Source organism: Magnolia sinica, chromosome 3, assembly GCF_029962835.1.
Source record: "Magnolia sinica isolate HGM2019 chromosome 3, MsV1, whole genome shotgun sequence".
Taxonomy (NCBI): Eukaryota; Viridiplantae; Streptophyta; class Magnoliopsida; order Magnoliales; family Magnoliaceae; genus Magnolia; species Magnolia sinica.
Genome location: NC_080575.1, coordinates 74720028 through 74742005, shown reverse-complemented (window position 1 = coordinate 74742005; position 21978 = coordinate 74720028). Strand labels below are relative to the sequence as shown.

Genomic DNA, 21978 nt, shown 5'->3' with positions numbered 1-21978 from the left:
TTATTCCGGAGAGTTGTTAATTCTCACGAGTGACAACCATTGAACCTAAATAAAAAATAATTAAAAAAAACATGAGAACCCTTTAATTAAGATGCAATAAGGGTGAGAAGTTTATAAAGAAGGGAAGTTACCAAAGGGTTTTGCTGAAATGTCCGAGCCATTGTGTAGATGAAATTTTGTGAAATTTTGGAAACTTGGCTATCTCCTTGAAGAGTTCGATGGTAGTCTCCGAGATTGAAGGCACAAAATCCGGGGACGAGATGTAAGCCAGTTCTTCATTCATTAGCACGAAATCATCGTAGAATTCCTCGGTTATTGGCAGACCGACGATGCAGTGTAGGTCCCATAGAGTGATACTCATCTCACCCAACGGAAGATGGAAAGAGTTGGTGGTATGACACCAGTAATTAAGGAAACCTTTCAAGACTGTAGGTTCCTTGTAAAAGTGTTGCGAGGTGGCTTCTATCGCGTTATAAAAATCAATCTTGATCAAAATCTTCGCGTGCTTGGCCAGAATCGTTGTTGCCCATTCATGATAATGATCACGAGATGTCAGAAGACCCCTTGTCCTAAACTCTTCTGGAGTCCATAGAGATGCACGTGTGGCGCGTTCTCTGAAATGTTATTGTAGCATTTCATAGAAATGGGTCAGGAACAAGTAGTGCAGATTGTGTGAAGGGGTGAGGAAGATCATTTGGTAAATATCACCAGCTTGTTGTCATGGCTTCTTCACCGATATGATACCTTCGAGAATCCTTGGTTCCCTTGATGACCAAGACTCAGTATAAGCTAATTTCTCTCCATCCATCTGGTCTGTCGGCTCGCAATTAAGAATAGATTCATGACAGTGGAGACTCAGCGCAATCACCATCATACCCTGCCTATAGGGATTATCAAATTTCATTATCCCCTGAATTAATCAAATTGACTCCGAAGAATTCCGGAGTTTCTTCTTCTTATGCTCCTCAATCTTTTCTTGGAATTCTTTGGCCTTGTTGCAGCAAAGTTTCTTTGAACTGGATGGCGGGGGGTATCTACTTGAGGTGGTGGCTTTTGACTTATTGTTGGCAAATATGTCATCGTTTTTAACCTTTACTCCCATTCATAATCATGACTGTGTCTCGGAGGTCGTTCGATATCCTCCATTGAAATTGCTCGGTGAATGGGGGATGGTAAGGAGGAGATGCGATCGGAAAAATCAAAAGTTGGGAGCACGGGCTCCTTAATAAAAGCAGGCTGTTGATAAGTGGATTTCATGCATTTGCAAGAGGGTTGGTTAGAGGGTGGAGATGGCTTAGTGGCTTGAGGAGATGCAGGATTTGGTAGTTCATGATGAGATGGTAATGTGGTAAAGGGTTCGACGAGGCGAAAGGTCCGCTTAATACGGGCCATGATGAAGAGAGTTGGGGTTTTCTTCGAAAAGTTTAAGTCCTGAAAATTTTTGAAAATAAGAAAATTTTTAAGTTTTCTGGAAGTCTGTTACGCAGAGTCTCGCAAACAAAGTCAATTGCATGGAGCAACGCAGCACATCAAAGGTATGCGCAAACGAAATTTTCGTTGCGCGGGGCCAAGCAAGACAAATCGATTGCGCAGGGTCGCACAAGTAAAAACAGTTGTGCAGGGAGATAAAAAATTGGTAGAGTTTCACTGAGGGAGATGAAAGATGAAAATGAAAGGGGCGTTGGGGTATTTATAGGAAGACTTGGCCGAGTACCATACGCGAACGGTTGCACGGGTCTGCGTAAAGGGCTTCAGGGAAAGAACAACAATTGATCCTGATTCTTTGATTCTTTAAGATTAAAGAAAGGATCAAGGGGGCATCTATTAAGGCATAAAAAATGATGAATGAAGAAAAGAGAGAGAGGAATGAATATATAAAAGATCAAAAGACAACGAAACATAAAAAGAAGAAAAAGAGATAGTGCAGAGTTGTAGTGGTTGCGTGGGACCGCACAAACCATATCGGTTGCGCGGGACCGCACAATGATGATATTTGTTGCACGGGTTCGTGCCATGGATTTCAGTAGGGTTGTTCATGAGTTATGGAATCTTGTGAAAAGTGAGGCCCATGGCACATAGATTGAGGGTTCACAGTGTGAAGGCCTATATATACCCTCTCTGCCTCTTATTTAGGGGTAATGTGAAGATTTTGGAAGAAGAGTAGAGCATGAGAGAAGACTAAAGGTAGGAGTGGAAGGAAGATAGGGTTTGAGCAAGTCCGCGCAACCCATATTGATTGTGCGGGTCCGCGCAACCAAACTGTCATATAGACAGTAATGATAAAGGGGTCGAGATGTTGTCCAGTTGTTCAAAGCTCCAGTTTCCCTTCTGTATAAGCATCAAAAAGGGAGATCAGATGATCGAATCCATATATTATTCCTCTTAAAGAGATGACCGAAATACAAGATGAAATGCTGTCGGATATGATATTCTGATCAATTATTTAAATTCTATCAATTTGTCATATTCTAAATAATTTATCTCAGAATCAAGGCATATCAGAGGATGTAAATGAGCTCAATATTAATAATACGATGATTGTTCTTGACACACTCTCTCTATTATGTTTGAATAAGATAATCTCCCAAAGTGAAATGCATTTGTTTCTTGTTCAAAACAGGTTGTGGCAATTCGTGTGCGGTTTTTGTATTCTTCGCTTACCATTTTTAGTTCCGATCCTAAATTCAGCAATGATCTGCTTCTCAGTTACTCTTTCCTTTTGATTTTAGTATATGTTTACATTTGTCCAATGTTTTGCATTCAGATGCCATGATCAAGTATTCTTTCTGTTCACTTTATGCTCAAGTTTTGTTGACTTTTCCGTGTACTCATCCTATGAGCTATGCATATATGTTGAATTTGGATTGTGAGTCATTTCTTTGTTTAAGCTACACATTTCTTTTTGTACAGATGTTTCACACCTGATGAGTGACCTCACCTAATGAGTGGCTTGATCCCCATGTTTACAAGGGTGGCTTGTGTGAACCATGAGCCCTGTTAGATGGGATGAATTTGGATTTACCTTTTATAGAATGATTATTTAACTTTCTTTTCTTTACATGATTTTTTATTGGTGTTGACTCATGTCTGGTTCAGTTACAGACGATTTGTTATTGGAGTTGACTAGTTTCTGGTTCAGTTATAGATGCGGATGGAGAAGGTTCCCTCACAGAGGTTACCATGGAGATGGATTCTTGATTAAGAAATCAAATCCAGGATTGTAACTTCATCACCTAAGACACGTGAAAATGTAAGTGCTAAGATGAAGTTACAATGCTTCTCTCTCACTATTCTGGATAGCTTAGGTGGAATGGTATGTATCTTCTCTCTCATTATCTAGGATTTTGCTTTTTTCTATTAAGGAAAGAAATCAATGGACATTTTTTTATCAGTTATGTTCCTGAATGCATTGTTTATGCATTGTGGACAAAATCAGACTAGTACAATGGTCAAGCTTACTGAATGTATATAGCAAATGTTGATAGCTTGTAAAAAAATTTAGCCGTTCATTTCTTTCATAGACATAAGCCTCATATTTGGGTCACAACTCCAGAAGGTATGGTCCATTAGTTGAATGAATGGAGTGGATAGGAAATGAAATCCTACTCTTGCGAGTAGTCATCATGAATGGGAATGTCATGCAGGGTGAGATAGGAATGCAGCAAATGGGTTTGCAAGCACGTCTTATGAGCTAAGCACTGCGTAAGATGTCAGGCAATGCCTCAAAAGCTGGTTTTACTCTCATTTTCTTGAATCAAATAAGATATAAGGTACTTCCTATTTTTTTCTTTCTTTTTTCCTATTGTGATTAGTTTTCTTTCAAAAACCAGTAATTTGTTACTAGGATTTGGTAAGATTGGTGCATGTTATGGGAATCCTAATAGACATGCTCATCATTTATCTAGTTAGTTAGGTTGCTTTGACACAAATTTCGTTGCAATGACTAGCAATTGAATTGACAACATGCCAAAATAGAAACAGGTTTGCATATGGTAATTACTAACTACTTCATGTGCATAAGGTATAAGTGCACAAGATTCCGGTACGCAAGCACAATGGTTCGACTTTCAGATCCATTACTCCAATGACAACTGAATATCAGATCCAATTGGAATTAAACAACAAAGAAGAAACAGGTCTGGACATAAATGTATTTCAATCTAGCCAATAGTCTTGTTATGTTTTCTATTAATTTCATAAAGTTAGTATCATCACTTATTTTAATAAAAGAAGCTTTTAATTGATGATGAGGACCATTGTGTGAATGTCTTGTCAGTATTTTTCATCACTAATCTTGAACTAGTGAAGATGATTTAATTTGTTTCTTTGATACAGGAAGGATTGGATTATCCAAGTTTACACAGTTCTTATGTTGTAATTTGGATTGGCCATCTTTTATCCCTTTAGTTTCATGTATGTAGCTTGACTAGAAGTAGCATTGGCCGATCTAGGGACACCAAGGAAGGTAAAACATAACCTAGAAAATTGTGGATGGTGGAACTTGGAGGAAGTGTGCGGTTGCTGAAGATAAGAGCTATTGGACAGATGCTAAATGAAGGAAAAGCTATAAATTTGTTGTTATCAGCTCTTAGAGATGTCATCGTAGAACTGAAAAGAAAGTGTAATCATGTTCCTTACAGGCATATCCTCGATTGATGTTGGTCTTTGCTTACGCTGAGTTTGGATGCATTATCATAACTGAATCGAATTACAATAATTAATTTAGTAGAGAGGAAATGACCAAATTCTGAAAACCTCTAAATTCGTAATGAGGAAGTAGCCCCCCTCAAATTGGCAGCTATATAGCATGCATTCCTTTCAAATCCATGTTGAAACTCATGTAATTTTCCACTTAAAAAAAATAAAAATAAATAAATAAATAAAAATCATGTAGAAGTTCTTTACCTATAATTTGACATAAGCTATTATGTAAAAACTTATGAATTAGATTATATCAGTACTTATCGTATCAATCCTTTAAGATTCCATTAGCATGAATGATTTTGCATTGTGTAGCTTGCTTCTTTCTGCATACTGAGCAAAAATTCATTGTGTGAAGAGATAGGGCCTTCTAATTTTAAATGGTTGTGATGCTTGTGTATATGTCCGTACCATGAGAGTAGAGAAGCACCTGAATGAGATAGTGAATAGGTTGAACAAGACAAAAGTCGAAAGGAAGCCTGACTTGAAAGGTATGATGGTCTATCCTAAATTTCATGTCTAAAGATCATATAAAGATTCTCTCTATTCTTGACCTTCCAATTGATGATGCTTGCATTTTTTAGTCCATCTACATATATGGAATGTGCACCGTCTACATATAATATACTCAAATCTTTTCTTCTTCTTCTTCTTCATTTTTATTTAACCGCTAGGAAAGAGCCTTTCCTTTCTCCGGTCTTCTCTGTTTTTTGAAGAATCTATATCTTTCCTTTTAAAGGAAAAATATTATTCTAACAAGAGACTGCTTTTTCCATCTACCCTCCAGACACTACAAGAAAAACAGGCTTTACCAGCGGCCAAAACCGCCCCTAAAAGCCCTAAAAACCGCCGGCATAAGAATTAGCGGCGGTCGGACACGTGCCGCTAAAGAGGGGCGTCCCTGTATGTTTTACCGACGGTCGTACCTTTTTGCCGGCATTTTTTATGGCCGTCACTAAATGAAACTTTTAGCGATGCTTATTATTCTTTAGCGGCGTTTCTGTGATTGCCGGTGAAAATGGTAAAAGCACCGCTAAATTATAGAAAGCGCCGGTATAAACTGTACGAAGCGCGGCTAAAACTCTAAAAATGCCTGTAAAAATATGAGTAACGCCGGTGATAAACGCCGCGAAAGTAATTGCTATATTGTTTTTTAAATATTTAAAACCTAAAAAATGTTGCACAACAGAATTAAAAATGAATGCTAAATAAATTGTGTTACTTTACAATGAAAAACATATAATATTTACAATAATCTGTTGAAAATATTCTAAATACATATAAAAGAAATCCCTCCATCCAACCATCATTTGTCTAGGTCCATAACCTGCAAGACAAAATAATAAAAAAATATATATTAAGTACATTTCAATAATTTTATGTGATTTGGATAGCATATCATATGACAATCAATGCCCTAGTAAGAACGCGTTCCTTCCCATACAAGTCAATGAACGGAGGCGCCCATTCACTATAAGCAACATGGTCAAATTCCAATCCATTTGATGTGTAACCCATTTTGGGATGAAAGCCAAAAAGCAGGCTGATCTGTGATTTGGGATCAAAGCCAAGTGTGACTTTTGATAACTAAAAAAGAAAAGAAAAGAAAAAAGAAAGAGCATCTGTTGCCTGCTAATAATGACACAAGAAAAGGAGATGTACCTGTGTCTTCTCAAGGGGACGGAATACAACAACCTCATATCCAATCATATCATGGCTGTCTCCTACAACAATGTCAATAAAAAAATGAAATTAGTTATTTGCCACTAGCTACCCAATATTTATATCAACGCACATGTACATATGACTTCATGCCAAGTATGGCTAAATTGAAGCATTAGACACCATGTCCGTCTTTGACATCAACACAACAATATCTAAGAAGTCTTAAAATGAATGTTAGCTTCAGAAACAGTTTTTAGCCAATTAAAAACCAATTTTATAAGAGGGGAAGGGAAGCTCGTTGAATGAATCAGTCTCTTCGGTCGTGTAGCTCAATCCATTACTCCAGATGTTTGTTTACTGGAAAATGGGCTAGTGTCAAGAGCCGAAGTTGTAGAAGCGTACATTTCAGCGCCTGAGATTGAGAAAGCCGAAGAAGCTGAAGTTATAGATACACCCATCTCTCTTGTAGTTGTAGCTGAGAAGCAAGATACTGTGGGCGATGCTTCACATGTAGGCATTACTGTGTTACATGAGAAACAACAGATAGTGCCAGAACTGGTAGCTGGTGAAGGAGGAGCAGTTGCAGCTGAAGGAAACGGGTTTCAAGAAGATGGCGTTCTCGGTCATAAGAATCCAAGTGCTAGAACTGAGGTTACTGAATCAATTTTAGCTAAAGTTATTGCTATGGATGTTTGTTTGGTAGAAAATGGGCAAAATCAGGGGACTGAAGTGGTGGAGATGCATGTAGAAGCAGATGTCTCTTTGCTTGACGAGAAGCAGAAATCTGTGGCAACGCTACGGATGCAGGCACTGCTTTGTCAGAGCAGAAGCAACATACAGGACCAAAATCAGTAGCTGGTAAAGGAGAGCAAGTTGTGGCTGAGGAGAATAAAATTCATGAAGATGTTGTTGCATGCCACAAGAATCTGAGTGCTGTAATTGAGGATACGAAATCACAAGAATTTGAGGTAGTGGAAACACATGCATTGGTGCTTGAGACGACAAAAAATTGAGGAAGCTGAAGTTATAGAGATGTAGGGATTTCTTTTTCAGATGAGAAGTAGCAAACAGTTTCAAAGTTAGTAACTGGTGAAGGGGAGGAAGTTGCGGCAGATCGACATCAATTTACAGAAGATGGTCTTCCATGTAGCGAGAGTCCAAGTGCTGGCATTGAGGTAGGGAAATTAAATTCAGCTCAAGTTATTGACATGGATGTTTGTTTGCCAGAAAATGGGCAAAACCTAGATTCTGAAGTTCAGGAAATGCATGTAGAAGAACCCAGAATCTGAAGTTCTGGAAATTCAGCTCAAGTTATTGATAGGTGAGAAGCTTTTTTGAACATGGTCCATCCATCAATGATGATAGACACTGGTTCAATGGTCTGGATCATGAGACAATTGGGTTCCTATAAACTCCATGCATAAGAGAGAAGTTTCCTTCCGGACACTAACAAATTGAGACTTACTTTAAAAAACAAACACACACACACACACACAAATATATATATATATATATATATATATATATATATATATATATATATATATATATATATATATATATATATATATATATATATATATATATAAAATATTTGTTACTTTAATGTGAAGGTTGATTATCGTGATTGAGTCAGTAATAATGGCCTCTTTTTCCGTAATTGGATGATTTGGGTCAAATCCATGACCTCAACCAAGGATCGTCTTTGGGTCCCATGTTTGTGGCCCATTCCTGAAAGACCATTAGCTCAAATGATAAACAATTCATAGAAGAAAAAGAAAAAGAAAAAAAAAACAAATTCATGAATTAGATACATTACGTGAAAAACTCAGGCTATTTTTCAAGTTGGCCATGACCTGCAAAATATATGGAAGGCTAAAAAATATATGATTTTGTATCACCTTTCCCAATCCAAACATGCATGCTTAGTTGGATCTATGAGACAACCCAATTATGAAACATAAAATTAGCATGAAAATGGGTTTATGAAGTAGTTCATCAAACTAATCCTAAATTGTACAATGGAGTGTAGGAGGTGGACTCATCGATTCTAGTTCATGAATACCCCGAACAACGAACTCAAAGCGAATGTCATCCAATGAAAATGGACAAACTACAACTACCAAACAATCCTTATCATCTGAGAAAGCAATCTTGACTATTATCTCACATACCCTTTGAAGCTTCCGTGTTTGGGACCGAGCTTCTTGAAGACAGAATACCAACTTCAATACATGCTTCTTCAGCTCCTGATCAGCTCTCCGGTGTTTCTCCAACTGTTTGATAAACAGAGGAGATTTCGTTACATAAAAGATGGAACAAACATTCAAAACTCTAGTATTCACGATCTCATAAGATGGGCCTCATGTACAATTGTTGTCGAAGCAGCTTAATCAAATGTTGGACATTTCCAAACCAAATCACAAAACTCAAGCAATATTAGGCAAGACCCAAAGACAATTACCACTTCATGCATTGCCTGAACAACTCTAATTTCTTGCCAATATTCATTTGGCGACTTTGAAAGTAGAAATATTAAAAGTTATTAAATAGATAAAAATTATAAAGAAAAGGCTACCTGGCTAGGCTCGTTTATCAACACAGGCTGGAATCATCGAGCTAATGCTTTATCCTTTTCAAAATGCATCCTGTATTCATAAATAAGACCTGAAGGTTCCTGGTGTGTGCCGCCCTGCAATTGGATGAGCTCCAGTGTATTGTGCAAATTTCAAAACAGAGTAATGGGTGTCTATAACTGTGGACCCACCTCTCATAGTTGTTGCATGAGGGGGAAGAACCAGTATATGACTACCAGTTAGAGTAAACGCTTACAGGAATCCTCTCTCGATATTTCCCCCTAATTCTAACAGCCTCAGCACGCCTTTTCTCTGCATACATTCTGCTTTGAAAGGGATGTTTCTAGGGACAATGTGCAGCTTGGTTGCTGCTCGAAGGTAGCTACATCCTGGTGTATCAACATAAAAAAACAATAAATACTCCTTAATAAATAGTTTAGCAAATAATTCACCACTAAGAATCCATACCAAAACTATTTGTGAGGGCGCATCCGTATCTGGACAAGAGTAAGGGAATTGGATACAGAGAGGTTCATAATTAGAATCAAAATGGCTTTGGATACAGAGAGGTTCAGAGTTAGAATCCCACACCTGAAGATTGCCTTTATATGATTTAAATGATAAATATAATCAAATAAAGGAAAAGACTACAAATTCATATATCTGATCTAGGCATGATTTATTGTCAGTTCAAGTTTCATGGGCCTGAATCCAACCCCAATTAGTAAATCCGATTAAATTGGGTCAATCAGTTTGGGTGCACATGCTCCCACATATTCATATAGAAAAATCTCCCTTACATGAGTGGTGAAAACAATTGAAAACTTCGTATATTTAACAGGACCACCGTAAGAATGAAGATCAATGGTTCTAAATTCCATACAACTCAAGCCCAAATTTGGTGATGCAGGTTGTTGGCCTCATAGGCCCAACCATACACATGCCGAAAATCTTCCTGGTTGAATGATCCTAGCTTTTCAGTCAGTGGCCTGCAAATAGTTAATGAGAAAAATACATCCACTGTCTACATTGAATGAAAGGTTATATCAAAATGAGGAAAAACTGAGAAATGACTGGATGGAATTTTATGCTTGCCAAGAAAGACAACAACAACAACTATGGCATTTGAACTAGATTTGAAGCTCTAAAATCACATGACTATCAGGTCTCAGAACCAGCTATAATGTACTAAACAACCATCAATTCATCATATGATATCATTAACTGCACAAATATCTGCTACCATCTTCAGAATCTCTCTTCTTAGTGGCTGCAACGTCTAAGATTGCTTTAAACTCAAGCGCAATCATTACATCCATTTCAAAACCTGCCAACATATAAGAAGCTATGTGAAGCATATAAAGTAAGAAAGTTATAGAGAATTAGAGTAGTAAATATAAATGAGCCCTTGAGATGAGATTGAGCAAGATCTCACTATTGAATTAACTCTTTTATTTCTTTCTACATCTTCACAACAAAAGGTCAGGTCATCCATGTTTAGGCCATAGAAACTTTGGCTCTCTAAATGCCAAATAATTTTGAATCCAAAAATCTAAAAAATGGATTTGAATTTTGAATTTCTGCAGTTGAGGCCTTAGGAATTTAAAAGCCCAAAATGAAAGTTACTATTTTCTAGCATTGGAGATCCAAATTCAAAGAAACAAAAACAACCAAATGCCATTTTAGAGTCGTCTTCCAGAAAGAAAGGAAAAAAGGAAAAGAAAAGAAAAACCCACTTGAGTTCTTTGAAATATGTCAAAATAATAATCTGAAAAGAAAAAAGAAAAAGTCAATATCTAAATAGAAGAAACAAAAGAAAACAGTCATACAAACTGAAAACAGTCCTGGCATTGCATGATCAATTGTATGATACATGAAGATGTAAGGGACGGAAAAAAAAAAATTAAGCCATATTAAGAAGCATAAGAAGAAAAAGAAATCCTAGGAGCCCTTGGGCTCTAATATGTTGATGGTGCATAACTGAGAAATTGCACTAAGAAGATAGCATTAACCATCTTATCTTTCCCTTCAAATTTGGACTGCTGATTATTTTACTTTCAACAATCCGTACATCATACCTCAATGACTTGATGAAATGCTCAACATCATACACACCTCGAAAACCACTGATTAAAGGGTAAGACATTATTACTCTAGTTAGTCTAGCAATACAATCAAATTGGGTCATATGGATACAAGAAAGACAACTCAGAATTGAAAAATAAAAATAAAATCAGTAGGCACAGGTTTCTGCAAGATGTGCGAGACAGGAACATGTAAAATTGTATCTATGTAAACAAAGGTAGCATGAATCCACTATTTTTTAGTTGTAGTAGGAAAATTGTAATTCAAATAGTGATTTCAAATGCAGATGAACATTTTGTGCAACATCCACCCAAGATTTCTATATCAGCCCAAACTAAAGAATCTGATGGACAAAAGGTTTGGCGTTCTCTAAATGACTTTTTTTCTATATTATTATGTCACAGTTCATCATAACATGAATGATGTCCCAATGCACCTCCTTGTACATGTAGGGCACACTGTTCAGGGTCCAGCTACTGATTTGAAGAAACCCACACTAGGTGGGTGGTCCTAAAAATCTTTTAAATCAGAAGACTCCCAAGTCTGAGATCGGTGGATTACATAATGAACCATCAGAAGAAAACAGTAGCAGTTCAAACTAAAGTCACAGCTAGAATGGTTTAGAATTCCAATCTTGAAATCTTTTGAGACAACCCATCCATAGTGGGAACCATCACACCAATAGTCCAGATTTGCCACAAAAAAGGGCCTCCATTTTGCAAATGAGATGCATCGGGATAATATTCAAGTTCCAATGCATCAGGACCTTACAGTTCATTCCATGCTTCTAAGCATCCCATGCTAACCAAGTTCATTCAAGCCATAAATCAAACCCTCTTCTAGCATATTGGATGTCCCTTGGTTGGAGGAACTGAGTAGGCATCATTTGTTTCCACCCTAATTATCCATTCATTTAAATTTTCAAGCGCTACCGAAAAGGAACCTCGAAACAGAGGCGAACATGAACTGGTTCCTGTTTCTCTCAATGCCTCGAACAATGGGCAGTTAGATGCTCTGGATGCTGTTCCATATACTCTGTCAAATCAAATGAAACCTGTTCAAAAGATAAAACACAACACTTAATCCAAGGCCCAAGATTATTGCTACACATGTACTTACATTCATAGGGAAATAAAACTCTTTGATTTTAATCAAGAAACCTAATAACAACGATTGTGCATAACTCATAGGGAACTAGCATAAAGCACTCAACGTCCAATGGTGCAGATTAGCTATAAACCTTAGAAGTCAAACCAAATTCGGACGAATACACAAGTGAAGAAAAGAAAAATTGCATAGACTCTGGTTTGTCACTTCCTTTCACTTTACATGGAAGGAACTGTTAGATTAGCTATAAACTGTAAATTACTCAAATTTGCATGAATGCATAAGAGACAAAAACAGATAAAACTCCTTGATCTCTAATACATATGAACAAGACCGATAAAAAGTCTATTCAACAAACAAAACAAGAATGAAACGAAAGACATGTAACAAATCAACCACCTGTAAACATGAACCACTTAACTCTTAACTGTTGCTTCCATAAATCATCCAGGCAATAATGCTCAGCTAATAAATCCAAGATACTCCAACATTTATCTATCCAGCCATTAGTAGATCAGCAGTTACTCCCATATACAGAGTAAAAGCAGAAAACATCAGATTCTCACCTTGCACAAAAAGAAAAGAAAATATCAGATTCTTGCCCTACACAAAAAGATGAGACCTAGATATGTGGAGCCACAGGAAACTATGTAAAGAACAAAACAGTGAAATTCAAGTAAGCTAACATGTAGAAGAAGAAGAAGAAGAAGCTAAAAAATAGTGAGAATCAACAAACAATATGGAGCTAAAAGACCCTGGTTACAAGTTCCAAAACCCAATTTTAGGTTCAAGATGATGACACTGAACCATGCACTAAAAAAATCTACATCTAAGAGATGATTGTCTATAAAGATGAATTAGATCCAGGGACTCTCACCTCTTGCCAAGGAACTGCTCGTACTCCAACGGTCACGACCATTATAACAGTCATCCCGTCGTAAATTGCTAGAAAACAATGACAAATCAATTTCATCTGTAGGCACCTCATCCATAACTTCAGCTGACAAATAATACTATGATTAGAAGATCATTGGATTGTAGAAATGAGGATCTCATGTCAAATGGACTGAATAGAAAGGCTCCAGAGTAAATATAACCAACCTGCCTACTTGACAACACTCTCAAGCCTAACTGTGTGTGCTTGCAATATGAATGAAATCTACATTCAGACAACGAAAAAGTCTAAGTAATGTGAGAGTGGCAGAACACAAACCTCTTGTTCAGGCCCAGCAATTTGAAACTCTCCATCCATCATTAAGTTTTTATTGGCAACATTTATTTCATCCACGGATGGGCCAGGCAAAACTGTAGGCTCCTGTGATTTCTGATCCTTCTTGAAAGGATCAGAATTTGAAGTCATATTGACCATCACTGAGATCCTTGGAACTGGATGGTTTCCATCTGTTTGGGAGAACAATTCCCTCAACCCTGTTATAGTACAAAGCAACAGGCATTGATTAATTACGGAAGACATACTAGTATTGGGTCATGAAAATAACTCTTGCAACAAAATGAGAGGTAAGACGAGCAAAATTTCAAGACCACCATAAGTTCTTAGAGGTATCCATGTTAAACATACCCCTCATGTATCCAGGTATCCTACTCGCATATCAACCAAGACGTGCTTTACAATATCCATGTAACTTATGAAAGAATACCAATAATTTGTCTAATCATCATGTGAACCACCAGTTACTATCTTTTAGAATAAAAACTTGCTCATGATCTACATCCAATATCCACGTGTGGATTGCTTGATGAGTAGACTATCCTGATTTTTGTATGGACATTTTGATGGTGAGCCTCTTTACCTAGTGTTCAAATGTCCCACAAGCTTGCCACATTAGAATTTGCATTACATATGAAGATGCAAATAGAGAAGGGTGTGTTAAGGGTTATAAATACTAAAATGTGATAAACTGCTGACATACTCATAAATCATAATGTACATTACATTGTGGCTTAGATTGTGCCATGATTTTATTTTATTTTTAAATGCTGGCCTCACATGTGGAAGTATATATCATAAAATGCTCTCGTTCCATGGCTCAGTTTAGACAGATTGTGTTTCAACTATAAGATCATGTGTTTGAGTGCCCATGTGGTGTGATGTGGGTGTGTGACTGTGTAAAAAAAAAAGTATATTGTGTAAGTGCAAGGTTTATGAGTCCAAGAGTCACTATGTTATGAACCCCAATGGTTTATGAGTTCTAATGCTTTTGGTAAGTTGGTTAAGCTCTTAGCAATTGGTAAAAGAGCCAACACCAGATACTGTGTTTGGGTCATAGAATAAGCCAGTTGCAGCTGCACAAAGTAACTGAGGACTAGACTAAAAGTAGCTCTGGTCTCGTGACTATTTGAAAACCAGTAGATTTAACAAGTCGTGTGAGTCTCTAGAGGACAGGTAGTACAAAAAAAGGGGCCATGCCACACCTAGCTAAATGTAATCATATACAACACTGAAAAGCCAAAACCTGTAAAAGGCCTATACCTGAACAGAGGACAGATAGCTAAACTCACTTGGCCACTCAGAACAGTGGCAACCGCTGCACAAGAGCTAGAACCGCGACCAAAGATCTGCAGCAACTTCAGCAGATTGGAAATACTTCCCCCATGCGCCCCTCTAGTGCAAGGAGCAAGCAAGCGAATAATAAGCAGACACTGCACCATTGTTCCAGCAACCACAAGATTTTCAGCAGCCAGCAGCTCAAACAAGAAATGCACAACTCAAACTAAAAAAAAAAAAAAGAAGTTAAAAACATGCTTCAATATAAAAAATTTTAAGATTCAACGATATATATAAAAAAATGTATAGAAACTATAACAAGGAAACATTTTCATGCATTATATACAGGGTTGTTTGCTAGACACTTAAAAAATGAGTTCATCTCATTTTATTTACTCATAATATGTATTAGAGATAATGAATGTTGGTTATCGAGATTCTTTTTAATCCTGAAATATGATCTCTAATACATGATAAAAATTGACAAATATGAGATGAGCTCAATTTAGGCGTCTACCAAACAGTCCCTGAATGTGGACAACTTCTACATTAAATAGAGCACCACTAACAAACCCGTATTTGTTTAATGCTTTGTAGCTCTTCAGCCCCCTATTGTTGAGTCTCAGCCTATAGAAATTGAACAACAATAAAATCAGGACAAGATATACTGGTGTAGCATCAAAATACTAAATTCATGAAAGAGCCAAAACCTATGAGCCATGACATGGATAGAGTAACATAGAATAAACAAGTGCTATTCTAAACACATGAGTGTCTTCCTTCACCTTCCTAAGCTTCAACAAACCCTTGATCAGCCCATGGTAAACACTCACATCAAGCTATCTTATCCCCTCCATAAACCAAAGCAGCTAATGTTGCATTAGCAGCACTTATCCCTCTCTTACGCATTTTGTCAAACACCATTTATTCTTCATTCATCTTCCCCTTTCTACACAACCAAGTGATCAACAGATTTCCATAAAAAAATCCTCAACCATAAAAATGCTATTAATAAATCATAAAATCAACAAATTTCCGATAGAAAAGGGAGGAAAAGTGAAGTTCGAAGGGATGGATCTGACTGTCTCTGTCCTTCTCAAACATGCCAAATGCCTCCTTGAACTCAGAGATCTGATCATCCCCAAACTCACCTCTATCAGCGTCGATGTCGGTGTGGACGGCAAACTGACCATCTTCAATGAGAGAGAGAGAGAGAGGAAAATCGAGACTGAGAGCAAGAGAGGAACAATCGATTGAGGAGTAGAGGGACGTTGGAGAGAGAGAGACTTTCGGGATTTGGGGATGGGGTGCGCGATTTGGGGATGGGGCGATTTAGGAGAGAAGAGGGAAGAAGGGTTTTGGGAGAGAAATATTGGCGCGTGCACGATTTGGGGATGAGAAGATCTGGGGAGAGAAGAGGGAAGATGGTTTTGGGAGAGAAATTTTGCCACTTAGATTTGGGGACGCGGGAGGTGAAAAGCCCTTTTTGTTTTTGCAGCGGCGGTGGCTTTTTCATACAGGGTTGGCCACGTAAAAACGCCCCTCATTTTCCGTTTACACGGGCGGTTCGTTGTGGCCGCCTGTGGACGTGCGCCGCTGATGCGTAGATTTCTTGTAGTGAGATTTGAATGTTTTTTGAACAAACATGGGAAGATTTGCAGAATCTCTCATCTTTTTTATTTACTTTCATCTGCATTTGCAATTCATGATGGAAAAAGCTCCTTGCACCTTAGAGATATATTTCCTAGCACCTTTTTGACATTTTTTTCAACATACGTTTAATGCCTTACATCATTTTCAAACCACTGCATGGGAATCTATTTCCTAAAATTGTTGACATAGACTTTACTATTGATGCAGCCTTTTCTCATGTGCTTAAAATTGTTTTATGTGCTGCTGCACTTTTATTGGCTTTTGCTTATATTTGTATGGTTTTTGGGTTTAAAATCATTCCGAAATAAGAAAAACTACAATTTTCAAAAATAAAAAAGTGGACTGGAAATTGAAATTCAGGAACGGTTTAGAACCGTTCCAAAAGTGAAATGTTTGACTTCAATACGTCCCTAATTTTTTGGGTAACCTATTTAGCCACGGTTGAAAACCGTTCCTAAATGGTTTGGGAACGGTTTCCTAAAGAGGGATTTTGGTGGTGTATTTAGGAGTATTTTACACCATTAGAGCCCAATTCCAATAATTACATACGTACCATTGATCATCTTAAGCTTTCCATAGTGTACATGTATATACCCGACATTGAATATCAAAAAGTCTATTTCTATGAACTTAATTACGATGAATTTCAAGAAAATGCTTCGATATGCCCTGTACATGTTTAATTCATAAGATTCATTACCCATCAAATTTCCAATAATATCCACTTGATGACTTGTCTTATAATTACACATTGACCCTCATTACTATTCATGGGCGAACCCGATAAATTTAATAGTTTACTTATTTTTAATGCTGGGACATGGTTAGGTCAAATTACGGAGATCCAATACCATCCAATGAAATCCCATGCATCCTATGGTTTATAAATAAAAAGAATAGGATAATCACGTGTATATTTTACAATGTACACCCTCGCTTAAAAAAACATGATTCAACCGTCCAATTGAAACATAAACTATACAACTACACCTAAACACACCAAAGGGATCATATGGACCCTCAGTTTGCTATTTTAATAGCGATCAAACTATCAATTTCAAATCTAAGCATTTATAACCATCAAACTTAAATAGCCGATTGGAAACCATTGTTCATGATTCAAATTACATGCAGGGCGGGCCACTAGAACTCTTCGTCTGAGATTGACCAACAACCCCACATTTGGAAGATTCACATGAGTAAATCGGAGCTGAGATGCAGCGTGCATGTGTCGTACGCATTAAAAGCTCCCATAAGAAGACAACGCTAGAAGGTGATTTCCTTCTCCGTTTCTTCCTACCGTTTCGTTTGTAACTTCCTCCGATCCGAGAGAAAGCTCTCTCCACCGATCACAACCGCTCATGTAGGTAATCACAACCGTTCATGCAAACTAATCTTAGTTGTTCGTCCATACCCAACGTAGAACCTGAGGGCATACTGCAAAGAAAATCGTGACCCAACAGTCACCGAATCCTTCTTCGACTTCTGTTATAACAAGATTCCAATCAATCTTGATCATCCAAACAACAACAAATGATCCTCGAACTATAGTTGGATTGCAATAAGATCACAGAACCCACGAAAGCCACTCCTCTCGACCAGTTTTATCGGAATGTCGCATGTGGGCGCCCAAACCCTTCAAACTCCGAACCAACCATATAAACCTCATCAACGATTTGAAATATAGAGCCTGTTTGATTTTCCATGATACTGGTAAATCTTACTAAATAAGTAATTATTACTTTTCAACTTGTTTGAAAATGTAAGATTAATTCCACCTCGAAAATCTATATAAAAGTGTCGACTTAAATCATGGACCCACCGTAATGTATATGATATATCCACACCGTTCATCTATTTTATTAGAACATTTTGGGGCATGGGCTGAAAAATGAGGCAAATCCAACACTCAAATGTCCCACAAGAAAGGAAACAGTGACCTTAATTTGTCCACAGTTGAAAGTTGTTTCCTTCACTAGACCCACATTGAGGTTTTCTTCATCATCTAACCCATTCATAGCATCACACAGACATAAATAAGGGGAAAACATAAATATCAGCTTGATTCTAAACTTTTAATGGCCCCAAGAAGTTTTTAATGGTAGGCGTTCGATTCCCGTTGTTTCCTATGGTGTGGTCCACTTGAGCTTTGGATCTGCCTCATTTTTTTTGCTCATGCCCTGAATTCAGTTGTCATAACAAATGAGTGGTGTGGATAAGTCACATACATCACGATGAGCCCCACATTAATTTTATAAATTTCTCTATTTAAGTGTTAAAAAAGTAAGTTGTCACATCTGCATTGGGAAAGATGTGGTAATTACCTAGGTAAATAATTATTACACATTTACATGGTGATTACAGTTGTGCCTAAAAATCAAATGGGCCCATATGGTCCACAAGCTCCAGTGGACTAATCTAAACCGCTCATGAGCTTCCATTCGTAGAGATATGCCTTGGATGTGATTATACCATTAATGGGCAAGCATCTTCCTCGTCAAACAAGCAAGGCCACACGTTCTTAAATGACCCTGATTCAAATATCCAAAATGACCATTGTGGGGCCCATCTGATCAACGTGTGATAATTAAAATGTAGGGGAACTTCTAAAGCACACAGAAATGAATCAAGCAAAGTACTTCAATTGTACAACCAAGTTTAGACACAAACAAACCAATTTTTATGTGGAAAAACCCTGATGGGAAAAAAAAACCACGACACAAAGTGACAGCAATGAACTATGAAAAAAGAAAATTATAAGAGATATTATCGATTCGAACAAGCCGCGAATCTCCCTCACAAGCCATGCTATACCCTTAAAACCTTTGGGAATGAATTTAAAAAACCTAAAACACCTCTCTTGATACCAGATTTATTAGCCTATATATATATATATATATATATATATATATATATATATATATATATATATATATATATATATATATATATATATATATATCCAACAGGTACAATCTAATATTATATTATTATGGATTATATTTTACTTCGATGTCGACGCCATCGAACACCTTCGATGGCATCAAGAAAACACCAAAAAATTCCTACGATAAACATGGATTTTTCATATTTTTTCGATGGTATTCAGCATATGTCGATGGCATCGACAGATCCTGTTGTTTACGAATTTAAGACATTAACAACAATCTCCACCATGCCTTCGATCTTCATTCTTCATAACTTCTTTTCCTCATCTTTAATTCCACATTTCATCATAGATCTACCATCACTTCTCATGCACACTCTGTCTTTCTTTTATGCCTCCGCCAAGCCCAGAAAAGTTGCACAGAACTTGAACTTCTCTGTGGGAAATGCCTTAATAAGCATGTTGGTAGGATTCATGCTCATGTGAATCTTCTCTAGAGTCACGCTTCCTTCCTCAAGTACCCGTTAGATAAAATGGTGACACACATCAATATGTTTAGTATGTGAGTGATAAACATAATTTTTAGCTAAATTAATCACGCTTTCGCTGTCAGAATTAAACAACATAGCCTCCTTCTAAAACTCCAACTGATTTATTATCCCTCTCAACCAAATACCTTTCTTGAATGCTTCTGTCACTGTCATGTACTTAACTTTGGTTGTGGAAAGATCCACTACAAACTAAAGTTTTGACATCCAACCGATTACTCCACCTACTAACACAATCGAGTAATCGGAAGTCGACTTTCTATTGTCCACACTACCCGCGTAATCAAAATCAACATAGCTTACTAACTTGGCCCTTTATTTTTCAAAAGATAAGATATAGTATTGCGTACCTCAAATATATCAAAGTAGTCATTTCACTGCTTCTCAATGTGGCTTGCCGAGGTTACACATATATCTATTAACAACACCCACTGCATGTGAAATATCCGATCTCGTACAAACCATGACATACATCAAGTTGCCAACTACACTCGAATTAAGCACACGAGACATATCCTTCTTTTCTTCATCTATTTTATGACGTTGTTTTAAAGATAGCTTGAAGTGAGCTACATGGGGAACGCTAATTGGCTTTTCCTTATCCATCTCATACTTCATCAATACATTCTTAAGGTATTCAGCCTCATATAACCATAGCCCACTCCTCTTCCTGTCTGTGTATATCAATGCTAAAAACTCGCCTTGCAACCCCTAGATCTTTCATCTCGAATGTCCCTGATAATTGACTCTTTAGTAAGTTAATTTTAGACATGTCGTGACTAGCGATAAGCATGTCATTGATGTACAAAAGTAGGATAATAAATTTTCTATTACTCAGTATCTTGTAATAGACATGGTGATCATATTTACTCCTAATAAACCTCTGACTCGCCATAAAAGAATAAATTTTTTATACCACTACCTAGGCGACTATTTCAGGACGTACAACAACCTCTTTAACCTAAAACCTTATTCTCTGCCTCTTATATTTTATAACATTTTGATTGCTTCATGTAGATATGCTCTTCAAATTTCTCAAACAGGAAGGCAATCTTCACATTCATCTATTCCAACTTGAGTTCATATTGGGTAACCAGCGCTAACACGAATCTGATAGATACTTCACAATTAGTATGAAGATCTCAGTGAAGTCGACACCTTCTCTTCGAGCGTATTCATTCTTTACCAACCTTACCTTATACCTATCATGTTTCTTCTTAAAGATCCACTTGCACTCGATAGCTTTATGCCTTCACCAGCTCCCACGTCCCGTTCTTGTACAAGGAGTCCATCTCATCATCCATTGTGGCTTTTCACTTTTCAGCATTCGGCTCATCAACAGGCTTCTGAAGAGTTGATGGATCCCCCTCATCTATAATGAGAGAAAATGTAACATTTGAGTCATCCCTGTATCTCGTCAGTAACATGCGATCCTTCAGTGGATTTCTTCTATAGGTAGTTGCTCCACCTACTCATGCACCTTTATCTACATACCCTTATTTGCCTGTCTCATCTCTGTCTAACTAAACTTCTACAACTAACTTTTCTGGTTCCTTGTGTTATCCTTATGGAATAAGCATCTTTCATCGAATTTGACGCCACGACTAAGGATGATTTTTTGTGTAACCCAATCATACAGCCTAACCCCTTCACACAACCACCATAACCGACAAAAAAGTATTTCTTGGCTTTTTGGTCTAACATATCTCTCTAAACTAATAATACATGAGAGTAAGCATTGCAACCAAATACTCACAATCCCGAGTAGTCTACCTGTTAACCACTCCACACTTCCTTTAGAATCTTATATTCAATGGCTATAGAAGGGGACCGATTCACCAAGTAACAAGCCGTGTTAATGGCCTCAATCTACAGCTCCTTGCCCAACCCAACATTATTAATCATGCATCAAGCCATCCCCAAGAGAGTCCAATTTATTCGCTCAGCCACACTGATCTGCTCTATTGTATGGCACACTGTGTTGTGCCTTACAATCTTTTATCTTTATAATACCTATTGCATTCCCTAGAAATGAATTCTCCACCGTTATATATCCTTAATACCTTCACCTTTTGCCCTAACCATTTTTCCACCATCACCTCCCACTACTTGAAGTTGGTGAAAACATTGGATTTATTTTTCATAAAATAAACCCACACTTTTCTATAATAGTTATCAATAAAGGTGACAAACATGACGATCCTCCACCAGAAACCACGTGCAACAATACACATACATCAGAATGCACAT

At 37.4% G+C, this 21978-nt stretch overlaps 2 long non-coding RNA genes across 2 annotated transcripts; both read right to left on the bottom strand.

Annotated features, from left to right (window-relative positions):
• Positions 1 to 5961: 5961 nt before the first annotated feature.
• On the bottom strand, positions 5962 to 8248 carry LOC131240022 (uncharacterized). The gene is made up of 3 exons (XR_009168567.1): positions 7968 to 8248; positions 6364 to 6425; positions 5962 to 6028 (listed from the first exon to the last, which is right to left on the bottom strand). It is a non-coding gene; the product is annotated as an uncharacterized LOC131240022 (long non-coding RNA).
• Positions 8249 to 8270: 22 nt separating this feature from the next.
• Positions 8271 to 9348, bottom strand: LOC131240021 (uncharacterized). The gene is made up of 3 exons (XR_009168566.1): positions 8945 to 9348; positions 8541 to 8642; positions 8271 to 8301 (listed from the first exon to the last, which is right to left on the bottom strand). It is a non-coding gene; the product is annotated as an uncharacterized LOC131240021 (long non-coding RNA).
• Positions 9349 to 21978: the final 12630 nt, after the last annotated feature.